An 18,715-nucleotide genomic window follows, 5' to 3' on the forward strand; every position below is an offset into this window, starting at 1 on the left:
TCATGATCCCAGGGTCCTGGGATCGAGCACCACATCGGGCTCTCTGCTCAGCCGGGAGCCTGCTTCCCCCCCTCTCTCTGCCTGCCTCTCTGCCTACTTGTGATCTCTGTCTGTCAAATAAATAAATAAAATCTTAAAAAAAAAAAAAGAAATACTAGTTTTAGCATAGCTTATTGTGATCAGCTTGTAGAGTTATACATTTGGGCAGAAGATTAAGTAAAGATTTGGTTTAAATCATGTGAACTAGTTCTCAGTCCATTCGGGCTCCCACAACGAAGTACTACATGGCTTTGAGCAATGGACATTTATTTCTCATGGTTTGGAGGCTGGAAGTCTGAGAGCAGATTGCCGGACACTTTTTTGGGTTGCAGACTAAGTGGGTTCTGAGTTATGTCACTGGGGTCTCTTTTATCAGAGCACTACTGCCATTGTTGAGGGCCCCCCCCCCGATGGCCATATCATCCAAAAGACCTCATCTTATAGCACCATCACCTTGTGGGTTAGGATCTCAATGTACAAATTTGAGGGAGGTGAAGAGACAAACATTCAGACCATGTAGCACTGACCAAATTTTGGACTAGGTGTTATGGTTAAACATTAGGATCTAGGGTTAGAATGGAGGATTATGTGGTCTCATGGTTCATGATGTTGATGTTTGCAGTATGGTTCTTTGTTCAGACTTTAAGTAACACAAAAGGACCAAGGTGAGTTCAGGTCTAAAGCAACATTCTCTCAATTTTGTTTGTTTGTTTTGTTGTTGTTTTGTTTTTGTTTTATTTTTAAAGATTTTATTTGTCAGAGACAGAGAGAGAACACAGGCATGGGAGTAGCAGGCAGAGGGAGAAGCAGGCTCCTCATTTGAGCAAGGAGCCTGATGTGGAACTCATTCCAGGGTACCTGAGCCGAAGGCAGACGCTCAACCGCCTGAGTCACCTAGGCGACCCTCAAGTTTGCTTTACTCCCTGAGTAGAATCACCTAGAGTCCTGGCTATCAAGCAGATAACCGGGTGTGACCTTAGGCTCATGAAAAAATTGGGGGGATCAGGGTCACCAAAGTCCAAGAGTCATAACTGAAAATGAATTGGGGTTTAGAATGAAGGATTAGGGAGAAAGTTAGATTTATGAATTAGTCTAAATTCTGGTTAGAACTGACCAAGATGTCTGGAGCGTTGACTCCTTGGGATCTGACTTCCTCTCTTTCTCTCAATTTCAGGTCCCTGAGCCCCGGGAGACGCAGGTTTACAGCAGGAAATCAATCTAGACACTAACAACAGGCATGAGGAAGGAAGAGAGGAGTCTCTTGTGCAGATAATCTAGAAGAATCCAAGACCTTATAAAATTAGCTAAAGGGAATTTTCATATTGTACTCCGAGGAGCTGGGAGTACTTATAGGAGTCCAGAGAAGGACAATAAGAAACCAGGCTTTTTTTCAAGATCCACCCTCTCTTGGGGTGCTACCAAATATTTCAGATTTTTTAAATTCAAATCTCGCTTGAGGTATGAGTTGGAGATCCCCTTTTTTATGCATTGGGACACAAACAAGGAGGAGATTACTTCAAAAATATGAAACGAGAGACAAAGGATTATTATAGCCTAATATTATGCCATGAATTTCATTGGTATATTTTGAAAATGTTGTCCTTAGAACTATTTTATTTATTTTGATATTTTATATTTATGTATTTATTTTTAAAAGTTCTAAAATAGTCATAGTTTTCAAAACATGTTCCTACAAAGTTTTGTGATGAGATTACACCTGTAGATAAAATATTGTTGACATATTCGGGATAGGTTTTGTGTTTTTACTATAGCTATATATCAATTACACTTATAACTAGGTAGGTGATTCCCTCAAGTTCTTATTACTGTAAATGTTTATTTGACATTTAGTCTTCAATATTAAATTGTGGGAATCAGTTGTAATTCTTTTACTTGCCTGGATGACACGTTTGTAAGTTGTTTTATGTTATTTTAGGTTATTAAAGAGGACACTGCAATGTGTCTCTTGAGGAAACTACAAAGATTTGTGATGAGAATACACCTGTAAATAAAATATTGTTGACATATTCGGGATAGGTTTTTATGCTTTTACTATAGCTATATATCAATTACACTTATAACTAAGTAGGTGATTCCCTCAAGTTGTTATTACTATAAATGTTTATTTGACATGTAGTCTTCATTATTAAATTGTGGGAATCAGTTGTAATTTTTACTTGCCTGGATGACACATTTGTAAGTTGTTTTATGTTATTTTAGGTTATTAAAGAGGACACTGCAATGTGTCTCTTGAGGAAACATAATAAAGATAAAAGTCTTCATCTTCGTGGTGTTTGTGGTCATCTCAATTGGTCTTACGGTTCACTGTCCAATGATACTCTTTCTCAATGGGGTTGTGATTATTCAGCCACACTTCTTACCTTTGAAAAATAAGTGTAAGCTTTTTTTTAATGAGGATGTGGGTTTTTTTTAAAAGATTTTATTTATTTATTGGACAGAGAGAGATCACAAGTAGGCAGAGAGGCAGGCAGAAAGAGACAGGGGAAGCAGGCTCCCCTCTGTGCAGAGAACCAGATGCGGATGCGGGCGGTCTCGATCCCAGGACCCTGAGATCATTACCTAAGCCAAAGGCAGACATTTAACCCACTGAGCCACCCAACCGCCCCAAGTGTAAGTTACATTTTATGTAGAAAAAAAAAACCAAGATAAAGTGAACCCCGAGCTTGTGTCTTAAAGCAAGAAACAAGGCAAAGATATTGAGGCAGGAAAAGGGAAAGAAGGAAGACAGAGCTATGGGGACCTAGATAATCTGAAATTCACAACAAAGGCAACATGCCTCAGTGAGATTATGCATTTTAGGCGATAATCCATGGCAAGCAGACCCACAGGTGCAAGGGAGCACCCTTCTTTGGTAGAAGGAAAATCTAAGTATGGGATGAAATAGAACAACTGGAAAGAAATGAGGGTTTGGGAGAACTTTCTGAGAAACACAGTAAGATAGGAGGAGTTAAAGCTGTCAAATAAGAGAGGCATGGAGAAGAAAGAGTTAATGGCAGGAATCCTGAATATTGGAGGAAAACATCTTGGGAGATGGTAGCACCAGAGAATACTGGGGCTGTCTCAAATACCAAGCTTCAGTGTCCGCGGGAAGCATCCCATGGGTGTCTTGGCACATAGATGCATATCACCCGTCATGAAGCACACCTGAGCTTGGTGACCAGAGTTTTTATTGGGGTTTCATTATACAAGTGTGATTAACTCCATCATTGGCCATACATCGAACACAGTCTCCAACTCTCTTCCTTCCCCTAGAGATTGGGCTGATATCAAGTGGTTCAAAGCCCCAGCCCTGTTGGGGTTCCTGGTATGGCTGGCCCTATGCTGACTCATCTCATTAGCACAAACTCAAGTTTGGTCCACGGGGCCCAGTGTGAGTAACAAAACCTCCTATCACTCAGGATTCCAAGATTTAGAGGTTCTCTCCCAGGGAGCAGGGAGGGAGATGTATCTGAAAAATTATTTATACAACACACTGGCTACGGTAGGAGATGGGTAAAACTCAGTTGGTCAGGGAATTTAACAGTTTGGGGACAGATCTATCACAGGAGATGTTGGAGAAGTTGAACAAATAAGGATTGAAATAATGTGGTCCTCATGGGGATTTGGAATAGCTTGGGAGATGTGAGATATTTGGGAGATGAACACAGCACTCTATAAAGGAACAAGCAATGGAGTAAAGACAAACCAAAGGGAAAATTGCGTGTGTGTGTGTGTGTGTGTGTGTGTGTGTTGGGGTTGGGCTTGGGGTGCAGTTCTGATAAATGAGATGAACTCCTAAGCCTGGAGCAATTTCAGAAAGTGAAACCACCAAGGTCAGAAGAGCCACAGGGACATCAGCATCTGATTACAGCAGCTCAAGGAGAGGGATGGCATTCAGAATTGGGACACAGTTGATGGACTGGGAACAGCAGAGGCTAGATTCTGCAGACACGGAAACAAAGAGGAGAAACAGTATGGCAGCTTGGAAACACATGAGACACCTAGGACTTAAAATGTATATTTAAGAAGCTTTAGGTCTCTGCAACGTGGCAGGTAAAGGCAGATTAGGAAACAACTCAAATGAGGAAAGACCTGAATGAAAAGGCACAAGAAACAGGACGGTGGATGCACACAATACAGCAGTAACAAACAGGCGAGAAAGCAAACAGTCCGCTGACTGATGACAGGTGAGAACTGGGAGTGCTTGGGAACACTGGAGCAGAACATTGTGGTTTCAGCCTGGACACCTAGAGAAACTGAGATCAGGACGAATCCAGTGGAAGACAAGGGGGAGTCGAGGCTGCTGAGAAGTGGGTGAAGCTTAAGAGACTTGGAGGATAGAGAGAGGGACCAGCTGAGAAAGTGGGAGAGGCTAGAGGCCACCGAAGGCTGAGAAGGAATACGGATCCAGGGAGGTGGTTCGGAAGTGTGAGCTGATGGCAGAAGCACGTGTGGCTCCCAGAGCACAGAAGAGTCAGAGCAGCCAAGCTTCTGGAACCGGAAAGCATCCAGGCCTATAGGTGGCCGCTGAGGGGAGGTCAGGAGGCAGCAATAGCGAAGTTCAGCCACACAGCAGAGGAAAAGCGGGCTTGTCCTGAGAAGCAGGAGTGAGGGAAGAAGTCCGGTGCCTGGAGATGGAGAAGTAGGAGAGTGGTGGGGATCAGGGGTGTGATGTGGCTCAGTCAGTGAAGCAGCTGCCTCGGCTCAGGTCATGATCTCAGGGTCCTGGGATCGAGCCCCGCATGGGGCTCTCTGCTCAGCAGGGAGCCTGCTTACCCCCCACCCTCCACCTGCCTCTCTGCCTACTTGGGATCTCTCTCTCTCTGTGTCAAATAAATAAGACTGAGTGACAAACAAGGAGGAGCTGCTTTGTGAAGGGGAAACACGGAGAAAACTACAAAGAAATAGGAGCAGGGACTCAGGAAGAGTCCCGCGGGCAACTCCGGGGCGCCTGTCTCAGTAGCTACTCCCCTTCGCTCAGCATCTCCCTCAGCGGCAGCCACGTTTCCTCTACCGCTACTCTCATCCTAGATAAGGCGGGATTGTCTTTTTCTTTTCAGTTTTTCCCTTTATTTCTCCTTTCCTTCCTTTCCCTTTTGCTTCCCTCGCCCTTCCTTTTCCCTTCCCTACCTTTCCCTCCCCTCCCCTTGCCTTTGTTCTTTTTAAGTGTGGCTTTTTCGAGACGTCCCCTAACTTGTATGCGCTTGAACTCACGGGAAACAGAGGTCCGGTATTTGACAGGCTCCCGAGGGGGCTCCAAGAGGCGCACCGCCGCCGCCGTCCTGCGCATGTGCAGCTCGGCCTGTGTGTGTGTTCGCGCACGCGTAGTGCCGTCGCGCAGCTCTTGCTTCCTGTCCGAGTTCAGGTCACCGCTCGCTGTGGTTCCCAGACTGGGAGAAAGGTCTGTACTTGGGATGAGAAAGCTTGGTTTCAGTTACACTCCTGAGATGTCTTAGTTCTTATTGGTCTTTTGCTTTTTTTTCTTTTTCTTTATTTATTTGACAGAGAGAGAGAGATCACAAGCAGGCAGAGGCAGACAGAAAAAGAGGGTGAAGCAGGCTCCCCGTTGAGGAGAGAGCCTGATGTGGGGCTCGATCCCAGAACCCTGGGATCATGACGTGAGCCGTAGGCTGAGGCTTTAACCCATGGAGCCACCCAGGTTCCCCTTATTGGTCTTTTCACTCTAAATGTCTTTGGCTGTGTGTGTGGAGTTGGGCAGGGGTGTGGAAATGACATGCCATCTTTATTCCCTTATGTCACTGTGGGATGAGAAAATGACAGGGAATTACTGTGGTCTCCACAATGGTATATCCATGCATGATGAGATAGCGTCCCTGTTGACTTCCCATCCAATCTTACAGGTGTGCTCCCTCAGCCTCCCCACGCCGGAAGCCACCAACGTTCCCTGGGTGGTGACTGGTCTTTGCTCCCTTTTGCCCATCAGCCTCACCGCTAGCCACATCCTGGAACTTCCCCAGGAGAGGCATCATTCTCCTCTTTGCCCTGGAATGCTCCCACAGTAACCCCATTGTGCTTCTCAACCTGACCTAGGCCCTCTTTTCACAGAGGATCCTGTCATTCAAAACTTTCTGGCCTGGGACAAAAATCTGAGCTTACCCGACAAGGAATCATTGTTCTCCACTCAGATGTGTTCTTGCTCCAACATCTGTCCTGGGGCAGGGCGATGCCTCCAAAACCCTGTTTCCAACCTCATCTTGCCAACACTTCCCGTTGGGGACCTTGTGGTTTCCTGCAGATCCTCTGGGACCTGAGTCCCAGGCATGCCCCTCTGGCTGTTGCCACCTTAAGTCCCTTCTTTCTCAGCTCTTGGGTGGGGCTCCCCTTGGCTCCAGCTTCTCAAAGACCCTCCAGAGGCCGGCTGTCCTGAAGACAAGCCCTCAGACCAGCACAGCTTGCTATCCTGGGAGCACCATCAACTCTTCCCTTGACTTCTTTGGTTTGCAACAAACCTTTTGACACCAAATAAGCAAATTCACCCAGTCTGTCAAAGCGGGAGCACCTGCTCCAGCCTCCTGTCCCCATGCCCCACTAGTTTTCCTCGCGCAGGATATGACCTCTCTCTGACACTGTGTCTCCTCTTGCCGCCAGTATCTCCTGTCTATGGTCATAGCTTACTTCAGCCCTGCTGGCCTCTTCTCCTGGCAGTACCAGCGAATCCATTTCTTCATATCCCTGTGAGTATTTTTGTCTCATCCCTCAGTAGAATTCGCTACCTGGGTGGATGGAGGTGGAAAGTGGAACCCTAACCTTTCATCGACTTTTTTTTTTTTTAAACCATTTGTAACTGTTTATTAAACTACTTTTTAAAAAAAAACTGTTGACCCCGTGTATAAATACAATAGGATTATAGTATAGTGTTTTTTTAGACTGTTCCTTGTAAACACAAACAACCCTGACGTCAGCCAGGAGAAGCAAACAGAAGACCCTTCTAAGAGGACAGAAGGAAGGAACAGACACGGCCCTGCCCTGAGCAAACAGACTAGCGAAGCAGCCGGTCCGGATCCTCCGTCTGTCCCCTTCCCACCGCGATATCAAGCGTAATTGTTTTCCCCCTAAGCATTCCCAGCACAAATGCCTCGATTCACACCCCGAAGACAAGCACAGATCTGTTGTGAATGCTTCCGCAGGTGTGTCGTACAAACCGTCCCCAAGCCTGTGGGCGCTGTGTGCATGAAGTCCTTCAATGCTCTGGTCTCCTCCTCCACTCAGAAGTGTTCTGGGTCAAGGCCAGGCTTCTGAGCTTGGATCCAACCCTTTCGTCTTCGTCCGACTTGCTCATCCCCTTGGTGTTTCAACCTTCTAAGGACACTTCCCTCTGTTCCTATATTGCGTTTTCTGTCTAGGTAATTTTGCACCTATACCTGAGGAAAACGACTTGTCCTCAAGGTCAACTTCAACTCCCAAATCTTCAGATGTTCCCCCCTTCCCTGCCCCGCCAACCTCCCTGACTTCCGCACCGCAGTAGCACTTCTGTTAAAATCCGAGTGTCATAGATATTCTGGACTATGGTTATTGCCTATCCACTCACCGCCCCACCCCTCTGTCCCCTTTCCAATCCCATTAGACTTGATGCCTGCAGGACTTGTCAAGATATTACCACACTCTCAAAGACACTGCAGAATTCCTTCTGTTTTGCATAGGTTTAAGTAATGTTGGGACTAGGAGGTGATCAGTATTGCACTTGAACTTAAAAAAAGGCATCATTTATTCATTCAACAAATACATATAAAGTACACTTTATGGACCAAGGACATGAGACAATGGGAAGAGAGGTTCAAGAAGTGCGTGTTGAATTCATGCACCCATGAACCCAGTCCTGTATTAGTCATTTGGCAGGAAAGTCATGGTTACAGAATAGAACAGGGTCAGCTTCTGCCCATGGGAGATGTATATGGCCTTGCTCTATGGGAAGACAGGTTTGTGCACAAACTAGCTAAAGGGAAGGGGTGGGTGTGGGTGTCCCCCCACAGGACATGCCCTTAGGCTTCCCATTGAGTTCCCTCTCCATCCTCAAGCTGGGAGAAGTCTCTGCCCAGCCCTGCCTTCTTTTTTTTTTTTTTTAATTTTTTATAAACATATATTTTTATCCCCAGGGGTAGAGGTCTGTGAATCACCAGGTTTACACACTTCACAGCACTCACCAAAGCACATACCCTCCCCCAATGTCCCTAATCCCACCCCCTTCTCCCAACCCCCCTCCCCCCAGCAACCCTCTGTTTGTTTTGTGAGATTAAGAGTCACTTATGGTTTGTCTCCCTCCCAATTCCATCTTGTTTCATTGATTCTTCTTCTACCCACTTAAGCCCCCATGTTGCATCACCACTTCCTCATATCAGGGAGATCATATGATAGTTGTCTTTCTCTGCTTGACTTATTTCGCTAAGCATGATACGCTCTAGTTCCATCCAGAGGTGTGAAAAAGACACTTCCACGGAAGAAAAAGGCAACCTACAGGATGGGGAAAATATCTGCCAATCATGTTTCTGGTAAAGCCTCATTCTAGAATACAGAGAGAACTCTTCAAACCCACCCAACAACAGAAACCAACATGATTCAAAATGGGCCAAGGACTGGAACAGACATTTCTCAAAGACGACACACACGTGTCCAAGGAGCATGTGGGAAGATGATCAACGTCACCAGCCATTAGGGAAATCAAATCAAAGCCACAGTGAGTTACCACCTCCCGTCCCTTAGCATGGCTACTACCAAAATGCCTACAGATAACACGTGTTGGAGAAATCGGAACCCTCGTGCACTGTCGCTGGAATGCAAACTGTGGGAGCCACTACAGCCAGGAGAGCTCCTCAAAAATTAAAAATAAATCTGGCATTAATTTCCCATATGATCCAGCAAGTCCACTTTTGGAGACACGCTTAAAAGAACCAGAAGTAGGGTCTTAGAGAGGAATTTATGCACCCACGCTGCATCGTTCCCAATAGCAAAAATGCAAAAGTGACCCAAGTGTCCATTGACAGATAAAGAGACAAGCAGAATGCAGGCCACACATACAATGCAAGCAATATTCGGACTTAAAAAGAAGATTCTGGCATCTGTTCCAACATGGATGGACTCTGAAGACACGATGCTCAGCGAAACAAACCAGTGACAAAAAGACAAACACTGGATGAGTCCACTTAGGTGCTGAGAATAGTCACAATCAGAGCGACAGAGAGGACAACACTTGCAGGGGACAGGGGGAGTTGAGGCATTACTCTGTAATGGGGATGGAGCTTCAGTTTTACAAGATGAGAAGTGTTCTCGAGACGGATGGTTGGTGGTGGTTGCACAAGCACATGAACGTACTTCATGCCCGTGAGCTGTATGTTTTAAAGGTAAAATGGTAAATTTCATGTTACATGTAACTTATCACAATTAAAAAAAAAAGGAAGAAAAAAACTGAAGTAGTATCTACCTGCATTTCCCTAGTCCAGTAACTTCTAGAGCTCTGCAGTCATCCCCCCCGTAAAGAAAAGAGTGAAATGGGATTATTAGTTAAGTATATTCACACGAGCTATCAGGAATTCCTCTCTCAAAAACTGAAATTTTTAAAAAAATCTAGAATCATCAGCTAATTGCGGAAAACGGTGTGAATTAAAGATAGGTATCAAGGTGAGCAGCTAAACTATGACAGAACCAATTTCATAAAGGAAACAACTTCTACTGATTTGTATTTTTCAATAAATTTAGCAGGACACAGTTTCCAAAAAATGAGAACATTCTTCAAAAAATAGCCAGCAGAGATTACTTAGAAATTAAAGATCAAATTGTTGAATTTTTTTAAAAACCCCCAAGTAAGAGACTTACGTAACAAATGGGACACAGAATATCTAACTTAGGAATTGTCTCCGATAACAAGAAATTGAAATGATGAAATAAAGCTTGAGATACAAAAGCCAGATCGAACAGATTCCACTTTCAGAAAGAGAAAACCAGAAGGAAGAACACAAAGAATCAAAGGCAGAACAAAAAATGATACGTGAGCTGAAGAATCACACAAGCCTTCATGTCACAAGGGGCCATTCAATTTGCAAACAAGAATACTGGGGGGGGGGGGGGAATACAGATCTAGAAATTTCCCAATAAAATGCCCCACACCAAAAAAATGGAGGGAAAAAAATGCCTAAAATGTTACAGGTGGGGGGAAAAACACCACTGACCCTGGAACCTGCCATTCTACTTCTCACCTGAGAAAAACCCTTGAACAACTGTCCACGGCTTGTGAAAGAAAAAGAATTGCAAACCCAGAACTGTACGCCAAACCAAGCTATCATTTCAGCCTCCAGATATCAGAATCTTGCAAGAAAGCAGGACAACTAATTATCACAGGAGACACTTTCCTCAAAATGTTCAAGATATCCTCTGGCGGAAGCAAGCGAGAGGGCCACCCCAGAGGGCCAAGGGGATGCTGGAGCCTCCTGAAGGGGGTGTTTCCGATGCCACTGCTGCAAGCAGTGGTGCTCCAGACTGCCGACACACGACTCCTGTTTCAGAAGAAAAGTGCTCAGCAGACATGTCCCATCACCCTGTTTACAAAACATGTATCAACACAGGGTTTTCTACCCATGACGTAGGTGCCACAGCCGAGACTGCCCGAGACTGAAGGAGTTGAGCCAACAGAGAATCCACAGCAGGACACTGTAGTTGATCCGGGCCAAGTGAGCTGATGAACTGCCACGGAGAGTCACAACTTTTTGGGTTCAGTGAGTCCACAAGGCAAGGATGGGAGGGGTCAGAAGACTGACCACGTGATCAGTACGACGGCTTGATACCACTCGTATCAACACCAACATCCAAAACGAGATGTTAGCAAACAGAATCCAACACCAGAATGAAAAAAATAATATATGATCTCCAAGTGGTGCTTATGCCAAGAATACTGACTCGTTCAATCTTCGGAAATCCATTCATGTAATAGGCTACTCTAATATGGCTAAGAAAACACTTTGATCGCCACTAAGGTGCTGAAAAAGCCTCTGACAATGTTCAAAATACATACCTGATATAAAAAACCCTCAAGAAACTAGGAGTGGATACTTCACTAGCATGAATGTGTGTATACACACACACTCTCATACCCTAGTACACAGAGTATGTGTGATACATGTACAATCTGAATCACAGGAGAGCACACACAAGTTACAGAGACACAGCTGCAAAGGCACGGGCATGTTTACGCAGTCTTCTCAGTTCTCAAGTCAGGGTTTTACTTAATGGACAAACGTAAGAGACAATCCCAGTAAGGTCAGTAACGAGGCAAAATGTTCACTGCATCCAGCTGGAGAAAACAACTAGGCATATTAATCAACAGAGAGAGTAAAACTATTTCTATTTGCAACGGATATGCTATACCCCAAAACAAGAGAATCAACAACAAAACCAACTCAATGAAAGAATAGTGTTACATAAAATCAGGACATACAAAGCAACAGGCCCGGGGGAGCCTGGCTGGCTCCGCTGGAAGAATGTGTAATTCTTTATTTTATTTTTCTTAAAGATTTTATTTATCCATCTGACAGAGATCACAAGTAGGCAGAGAGGCAGGCAGCGAGAGACGAAGGGAAGCAGGCTCCCTGCCGAGCAGAGAGCCCGATGTGGGACTCAATCCCAGGACCCTGGGATCATGACCTGAGCCAAAGGCAGAGGCTTTAACCCATTGAGCCACCTAGGCACCCCAAGAATGTGCAATTCTTGATCCCAAGGTTGTCAGTTTGAGCCCCACGTTGGGTGCAGACTTAAATAAACTTACAAAAAAGAAAGGAAGAAAGAAAGAAAAAGAAAATTATTTTAAAAAAACTCAAACAAACCCAACAGCCCTTGTTACATTAACAGACTAAGAAGATATAATTCAAGCATATACACAGTTCATGGAGTAACAGAAAAGATAAAAGCGTGAACAAGAAATGTACAAAATCTATACTAGGAAAGCTTTAAAACACTCCTGAAAGGCACAGAAGCACACCTGAAAAAAAAGGAATGATGTTCTTTGTTCCTGGATGGGTCAACACTAAGATATAAATCACTCTGCCCTCAATTACTTAACAGATATGTGATCCCAACAAAAATACCAAAAGCTTTCTTCCTTGAACTATGTGAGCTGGCACTAAAGTTCATATGAGGGCAGAAAAAAACAAGAACTAGGAAAATCTCAAAAAAAAAAAGCTGTATAGGGGGCCTAATCCCTACCAGATTTAAAACACAACCTTTATGATTAAAAGGGTTCGGTGTCAGCATACGGATGGAGATAGGTCAGTGGAACAGAGCACAAAGTCTAGAAGTAGACTTGTATGATTACATGACATATCACGAGGACCTGTGATATTATAATACATTATAACAATCCACTGATTTTTAATGAACAGTGTTAGAGGAACTATAGTCATTTGGGCATGGATGAAACTGCATCCATACTCCACACCATGAAAGAAAAAAGTCCAACTGGATCAGCCATCTCAATATAAAATATTAAACCACACAGAAAAAAAAAATGGGTGAATTTTCCTAAAACCCAAATGTGGGGAAAAGTTTCTACTATGATTCAAAATACAGGCAGACATTAGGACTGCTTTCAACAAAGACAGGTAAGAATCAGATTTACCCTGCCTCCTGAAAGGACACCAAAAAACAGAATATACAAAGCAGTGGCTTTCTTTTTTTTTTTTTTTTTTTTTTTTAAGATTTTATTTATTTATTTGACAGACAAAGATCACAAGTACACAGAGAGGCAGGCAGAGAGAGAGGGGGAAGCAGGCTCCCTGCTGAGCAGGGAGCCTGATGTGGGGCTCAATCCCAGGACCCTGAGATCATGACCTGAACCGAAGGCAGAGGCTTTAACCACTGAGCCACCCAGGTGCCCTCACAGCAGTGGCTTTTAAGACACGGATCTTGAAGCAATAAAGGGCAGCAATGAAGAACAGGAATCAGAGATAGGATATCAACAAGGAGAGGCCTCTGGTTACTGCCCTGAGAGTTCCCAGCCCTGGAGCAGGGAGGGAGAACCGAGAAGAGGTGAGGAGGGTTGACAAACTGGGGGAAACATGCAGGGAAGGACAAGCCACCACAGAAAATGACACATCTACTGAAATGGGCCTAGAACTGACCCAGATGTTACAAGTGGCACTGATCATTAAAATAGTTGATTACCGTATTCCTTATGTTCAAAACATCTGAGTAGGAACAGGGAAGACATTTAAAAAGACTCAAATTGAACTTCTACAGATAAATACTACAATGTCTGAGAAAGTTAACACCCGACTAGATTAACACAGCACCAAAAAAAAAGATCAGTGAACACGAAGAGCAGCAACAGGAGCTTTTATAAAATGAAACACACAGAGAAAAAGGAATTGGAAGAGAACAAAGAATATCAGTGAGTTGTGAGACGACTTCAAGCTGCGTAACACACACGGAAAAGGAGTCGCTGAGGACAGATGGAGGGAGGTGGGGGGAATATTTGAAGGAATACGGTCAAAAATTTCCCAAAGTTGATGAAAATCATAAACACACAGATCCAAGAAGTTCAATGACCCACAAGCACAGAGACCGGAGGAAAGCAATACCAACACACAGCATAACCAAACTGCTCAAAACCAGGGATAAAGAGAAAAGTTCAAAAGCATCTAGAAGAAAAACCAAAAACTGCAGGACAAACGTAGGAATGGAGAGGATGACATCACACTTCTCTTGGGAACAATGGAAGTGGGAAGACAGTAGGGGAACACATCTGATGTACAGGAGAAAACCCAGCAAAGCTCCCCTGAAACTGTAAGTTTTTTTTTTTTTTTTTTTTAAGATTTTATCTATTTATTTGACTGACAGAGATCACAAGTAGGTAGGGAAGCAGGCAGAGAGAGAGGAAGGGAAGCAGGCTCCCCGCTGAGCAGAGAGCCCGATGTGGGGCTCGATCCCAGGACCCTGGGATCATGACCTGAGCCGAAGGCAGAGGCTTTAACCCACTGGGCTGCCCAGGTGCCCCGCTCCCCTCAAATTAAAGCCAAGGCAAAAATAAAGGACTTTTCTGACATATAAGAGCTGAAAGATTCAGCAGCAGCTTAAAGTGTCCCAAAATCCAGAAAGAATTTATCAAACTCAACATCCCAAAACCAAATAATCCAGTCAAGAAATGGGCAGAGGACATGAACAGACACTTCCCCAAAGACATACCTAGGGCCAAATGCATGTGCCTTACATGCAAAGAAGCACAACGTCACTCATCATGAGGGAAACACAAATCAAAACGAGATCCCACCACACACCTGTCTCAATGGCTAAACTCAACGACACAAGAATCAACAGGGGTTGGCGAGGATGCGGAGAAAGGCGAACCTCGTGCACTGCTGGGGGTAATGCAAGCTGGTGCAGCCCCTCTGGAAAACAGTATGGCAGTTCCCCAGAAAGTTGAAAATACAAATACCCTACAATCCAGCAATGACGCTCTAGGTTAGGAATTTACCCAAAAGATACAAAAATACAGACTCGAAGGAGAACCTTCGATGTTTATGGAACCCCGATGTTTAGAGCAGCATGATCCACAAGAGCCAAACTACAGCGAGAGCCCAATGCCCCCCGACTGAGGAATGAAGACGATGTGGTGTATATATACAATGGATTATTACTCAGCCATCAAAAAGAATGATATCTTACCATTTGCAATGACCTCGATAGAACCAGAGGGTATTATGCTAAGCGAAGGAAATCAGTCAGAAAACGACAAATTTCATACGATTTCACTCACATGATTCATAAATATGGGATTTAAGAAACAAGACAGATGAATATATGGGAAGGAACAAAAGAGGAGAGGGGAATCAAACCATAAGAGAACACAATGAGGGGTGATGGAGGGATGTCGTTGGGGTTGGGCTAGATGGGGGATGGGCATTAAGAAGATGTTTTGATGAGCACCAGGTGTCCTATGTAAGTGATGATTCACTGACCTCTACTCTTGAAACTAATATTGCACTGTAAGCTCACTCATTAAAATTTAAATACAAATTTGAAAAAGAAAAAAAAGAACAACTAGAGGTGTTGAAGGAAGTCCTTCAGGCAGAAGGAAAGTAAAAGCAGATAAAAATCTGTATCTACATAAAGAAATGAAGAGTACCAGAAATGGTAGCTATGCTATTTTCTTATTCCTTAAAAAATAAGTATTTGCTTAAAAATCACTAGTCCTATGGGTTTGATTCTACCTGTAAGAGTAAAAGGACACAACAGTGTGATGACCCAGCGGGGAGCAATGGAAGTCACAAACTCCCTACATTCTAAGCAATAAATGGTACCTTACCTGAAGATAAACTGTGATGAATTAAAAGTTTCATACTATAAATTGCAAAGCAATCACAAATAACAACTGTGTTAGAGCTAACAACCGCACACAAGACGTAAAATGGGATCATAAAAAATACACAATCGAAAGGAAGACAAAAGCAGGAGAAAGAAACAAAGCCAACAGTAGATGTCCGATGGATCTCACTGTAATTACGTCACCGCTAATCTTCACCGAAACATTCGGGAGAGGGGTGAGGACGAAACCGGGTTGCTGAGAATTGAAACGGGAATGAGATTAAGAATATATTTGCTAACGAATACTTTGCTGGGACGCCTGGGTGGCTCAGTGGGTTAAAGCCTCTGCCTTTGGCTCAGGTCATGATCCCAGGATCCTGGGATCAAGCCCCATATCTGGCTCTCTGCTCGGTGGGGAGCCTGCTTTTCACTCCCCCACTTGTGATCTCTGTCAAATAAATTAGTAAAATCTTAAAAAAAAAAAAAAGAAGAAGAATACTTTGCTTTATTATTTACTGCACAACCCAAACGAACAGTAACAGAAGCATCTTAAGGATGGGCAGGCCATTCCCTCAGCCTTAGCTTTTATCCCTGCATCAAACAGGAACAATGACAACAGGTCTTCTTGGATCACCGAAGTTTGCTCACCCAGCAGGCCCTCGGTTTAGATAAGCTACATGCATGAGCCATATGTTGCAATACTTAATGGTTGTTATTAGAAAAGCTACCCATAACTACATCAACTCCCACAAAGACATTTTCTCAAATCCCAGGAAATCTTGAAAACCCACAAGTAACGAAACAGTCAATTCAAATCATGTAACGGGCGGCACTCTCCTTTTCTGAGACTGTCAGGAACATCAGTCATGTGTTTGCTCTACCCCCACAGCCCTGAGGTAACCTACTATCTGCACACATGAACTCAGAAAAAGACTCTGGGTGCTGATATGACCCCCTAATAATTGTACTTTACATGATAATGTCTCTTATTTCCACATTCCCATTTTAAAATCTGAATCCAGAGGCACCTCGGTGGCTCAGTGGGTTAAGCCTCTACCTTCGGCTCGGGTCACGGTCTCTGAGTCCTAGGATTGAGCACCACATCGGGCTCTCTGCTCAGCAGGAAGCCTACTTCCTCCTCTCTCTCTGCCTGCCTCTCTGCCTACTTGTGATCTCTCTCTCTCTCTGTCAAAGAAATAAAATCTGAATCCATATAACCCTTCTGAAATGCATTACAAAGCTAAGCAAGAGAACATATACAAAGACAGGAAAACTCACCTGGGATTCGTTCATTCTCTGCTGCTCTTGGAAAAGCATACAGACTGTTAACGGCTGACCTAGGGAAGCAGAAGAAATAATAGAAATCACGGGTAATGCAGCTTGCCGAGGTGGGAACATCCTGTGTGAGAACCACCAAAGAAAGCTCCTATCGTGTGAACACTCAGAAGGGTCTAAAAATGTGAGAAAAGGAGAAACATCAGAGTAGAGCTGTTGTCACTCCCACATATCAGGAAGTGATTAGCAGGTTTCTCTCATTGGTTAATATAAACACCCATTAATTTTTCAAAGAGGTTGCCTTCATTAAATTAATGTTGAAAAGAAAACCCTCTTACACTGTTCACGCATTCTTTGTGACTATTCAAAGTGCTTAAAATCACGATATCCACAGGAACAGAAAGCACCAGCTCTCTGAAGTGTGATTAACGTGCATCAAGGCATACTTTTGTTTTTAAATGAGATCACTTAACTCCGTTATCGATGCACTTAAGAATCTTTTACTAAAAAAAAAAAATCCGTAACAGAGAGAACGGAACCCGGGCCCAGGAGCTGAGTCCTGCGAGCATGCATACCTCCCGACGCCATCACCCAGAACAAGCCCCCTCCCATCTCAGACCGTCTCCTCCCGTCAACTCCTCCCCGCACGCTGGTCCAGCCCTACACTGGGACATGCCCCAGGCACAACCCAGCGGGGTCAGCACATGCTCCCGCGCGCTTACAGACGCGTCTGGAAACTGGACAGGGAACCAGGGGAGCAAGGGGTCGGGGGGGCGGGGGGAAGGCGGGAACCCCCTGCGCTCCTGGGAAAGGTTGAGTCCCAGGAGTCTCCAGTCCCGGGGGAGTGCCCAACCCTCCAGGTCCAGCCGCTCGCGCTCTCTCGCCGCCCCGCCCCCCGCAAGACCCGCAAGCGCACGACCTACCACGTCGGGACACGCCGAGCTGCCCCGAGGCTCCCGAGGACTCCGGGGCGGGGGCTGCTCCTCCTCCACCTCCCGGGGCCGCCGTTCCCGCGGAGCCGGCTCTGGGCCCACGGGCAAACTCACTTCAGGTCGACGACCTTCCCGGGGCCCGAATCGGTCTCTAAGGGCCTCCCCGACCCGCGGGCGCAGACCTGCCGAGCCCGGGCCGAGCCGCCCTGCTCCGTCGCCGCCGCCACGGCCCGACCCCTCCGGCCCAGCCCGCGGGCTCCCGGGCTCGAGCTCGAGAGTCCCCGCTCGAGCCTCCGCCCGGCCTGCGCGGAGCCGCGCCCGTACAGCCCCGTGCCCGCTGGATGCCGGCGCGACCGGACAGCGTGCAGCCGCGTAGGCCCCGGGACCCTTGCCCGCCGGAGGCGAAAGCCTGGGAACCACGGCGAGCGGTGACCTGGGCTCGGGCAGGAAGCGAGAGCAACGCGGCGGTACTACGCGTGCGCGAACACGCACACAGGCCGAGCTGCACATGCGCAGGACGGCAGCGGCGGTGCGCCTGTTGGAGCCCACTCGGGAGCCCGTCAAATACCGACCTCTGTTTCCCTTGAGTCCAAGCGCCCCCATGTTAGGGGACGTCTCGAACGTCTCCACCCTATCTGGTGGTTTAGAGGCGCTATGCTGAGACTTGACTCTGGGACCAGGGTCCGGATTTCCCACTTGCCTTTGCTCCTGTTAGGGATCAAGGAAAGGGGTCACCTCGAGTAGTGGGCTGTGTTTACGTCCTGGATCTCGGTCCTTTGCTTGCCCTGAGATCTATTGGGTTGGCACTGAGATTCCCCACGAGCAGGAGAGGACAAGGAAAGGGTGTATAGTATGCACATCACTGAAATATTACAAGTTTCACTAAAACACTGGTCTACAATTAATATCCAGTCATGACATTAGATATTATCATTCATGGGCACATGGTTTCTCCAAGAAAGGGGAAGAAAATAGAAAACTTAGCTTGTCCAGATTATACAACGAATGCATGAAAACTGTAGAACAATCAGAAATCACGCACAAACCAACCAAACAAACCCAGATACCTGAGATCTTGGGCATCAAGAGAATTATGTGTATGTTAGCTGAAAATGTCATTTTCAAAAATGGGACCATAAGGACGATGCTTTATCAGTATTTTTTGG

General features: G+C 45.4%; 1 protein-coding gene across 2 annotated transcripts in view; it reads right to left on the bottom strand.

Annotated features, from left to right (window-relative positions):
• RBAK (RB associated KRAB zinc finger) overlaps window positions 1–18,126 on the bottom strand; it is a 65,537-nt gene extending 47,411 nt beyond the window's left edge. Inside the window, exons 1-4 of one of the 2 annotated variants that reach the window (XR_009349458.1) lie at window positions 17,541–18,126; window positions 16,621–16,679; window positions 5,254–5,442; window positions 2,220–4,667 (exon numbers count right to left, since the gene is read on the bottom strand). The gene's annotated coding sequence lies outside the window, so the exon portion shown is untranslated. Of the gene's footprint in view, window positions 1–2,219; window positions 4,668–5,253; window positions 5,443–16,620; window positions 16,680–17,540 lie in introns of those variants that run through there. The other variant, XM_059155642.1, reaches the window with a different exon arrangement.
• Between the last annotated feature and the right edge of the window lie 589 nt (window positions 18,127–18,715).

Source organism: Mustela lutreola, chromosome 17 (assembly GCF_030435805.1).
Source record: "Mustela lutreola isolate mMusLut2 chromosome 17, mMusLut2.pri, whole genome shotgun sequence".
Taxonomy (NCBI): domain Eukaryota; kingdom Metazoa; phylum Chordata; class Mammalia; order Carnivora; family Mustelidae; genus Mustela; species Mustela lutreola.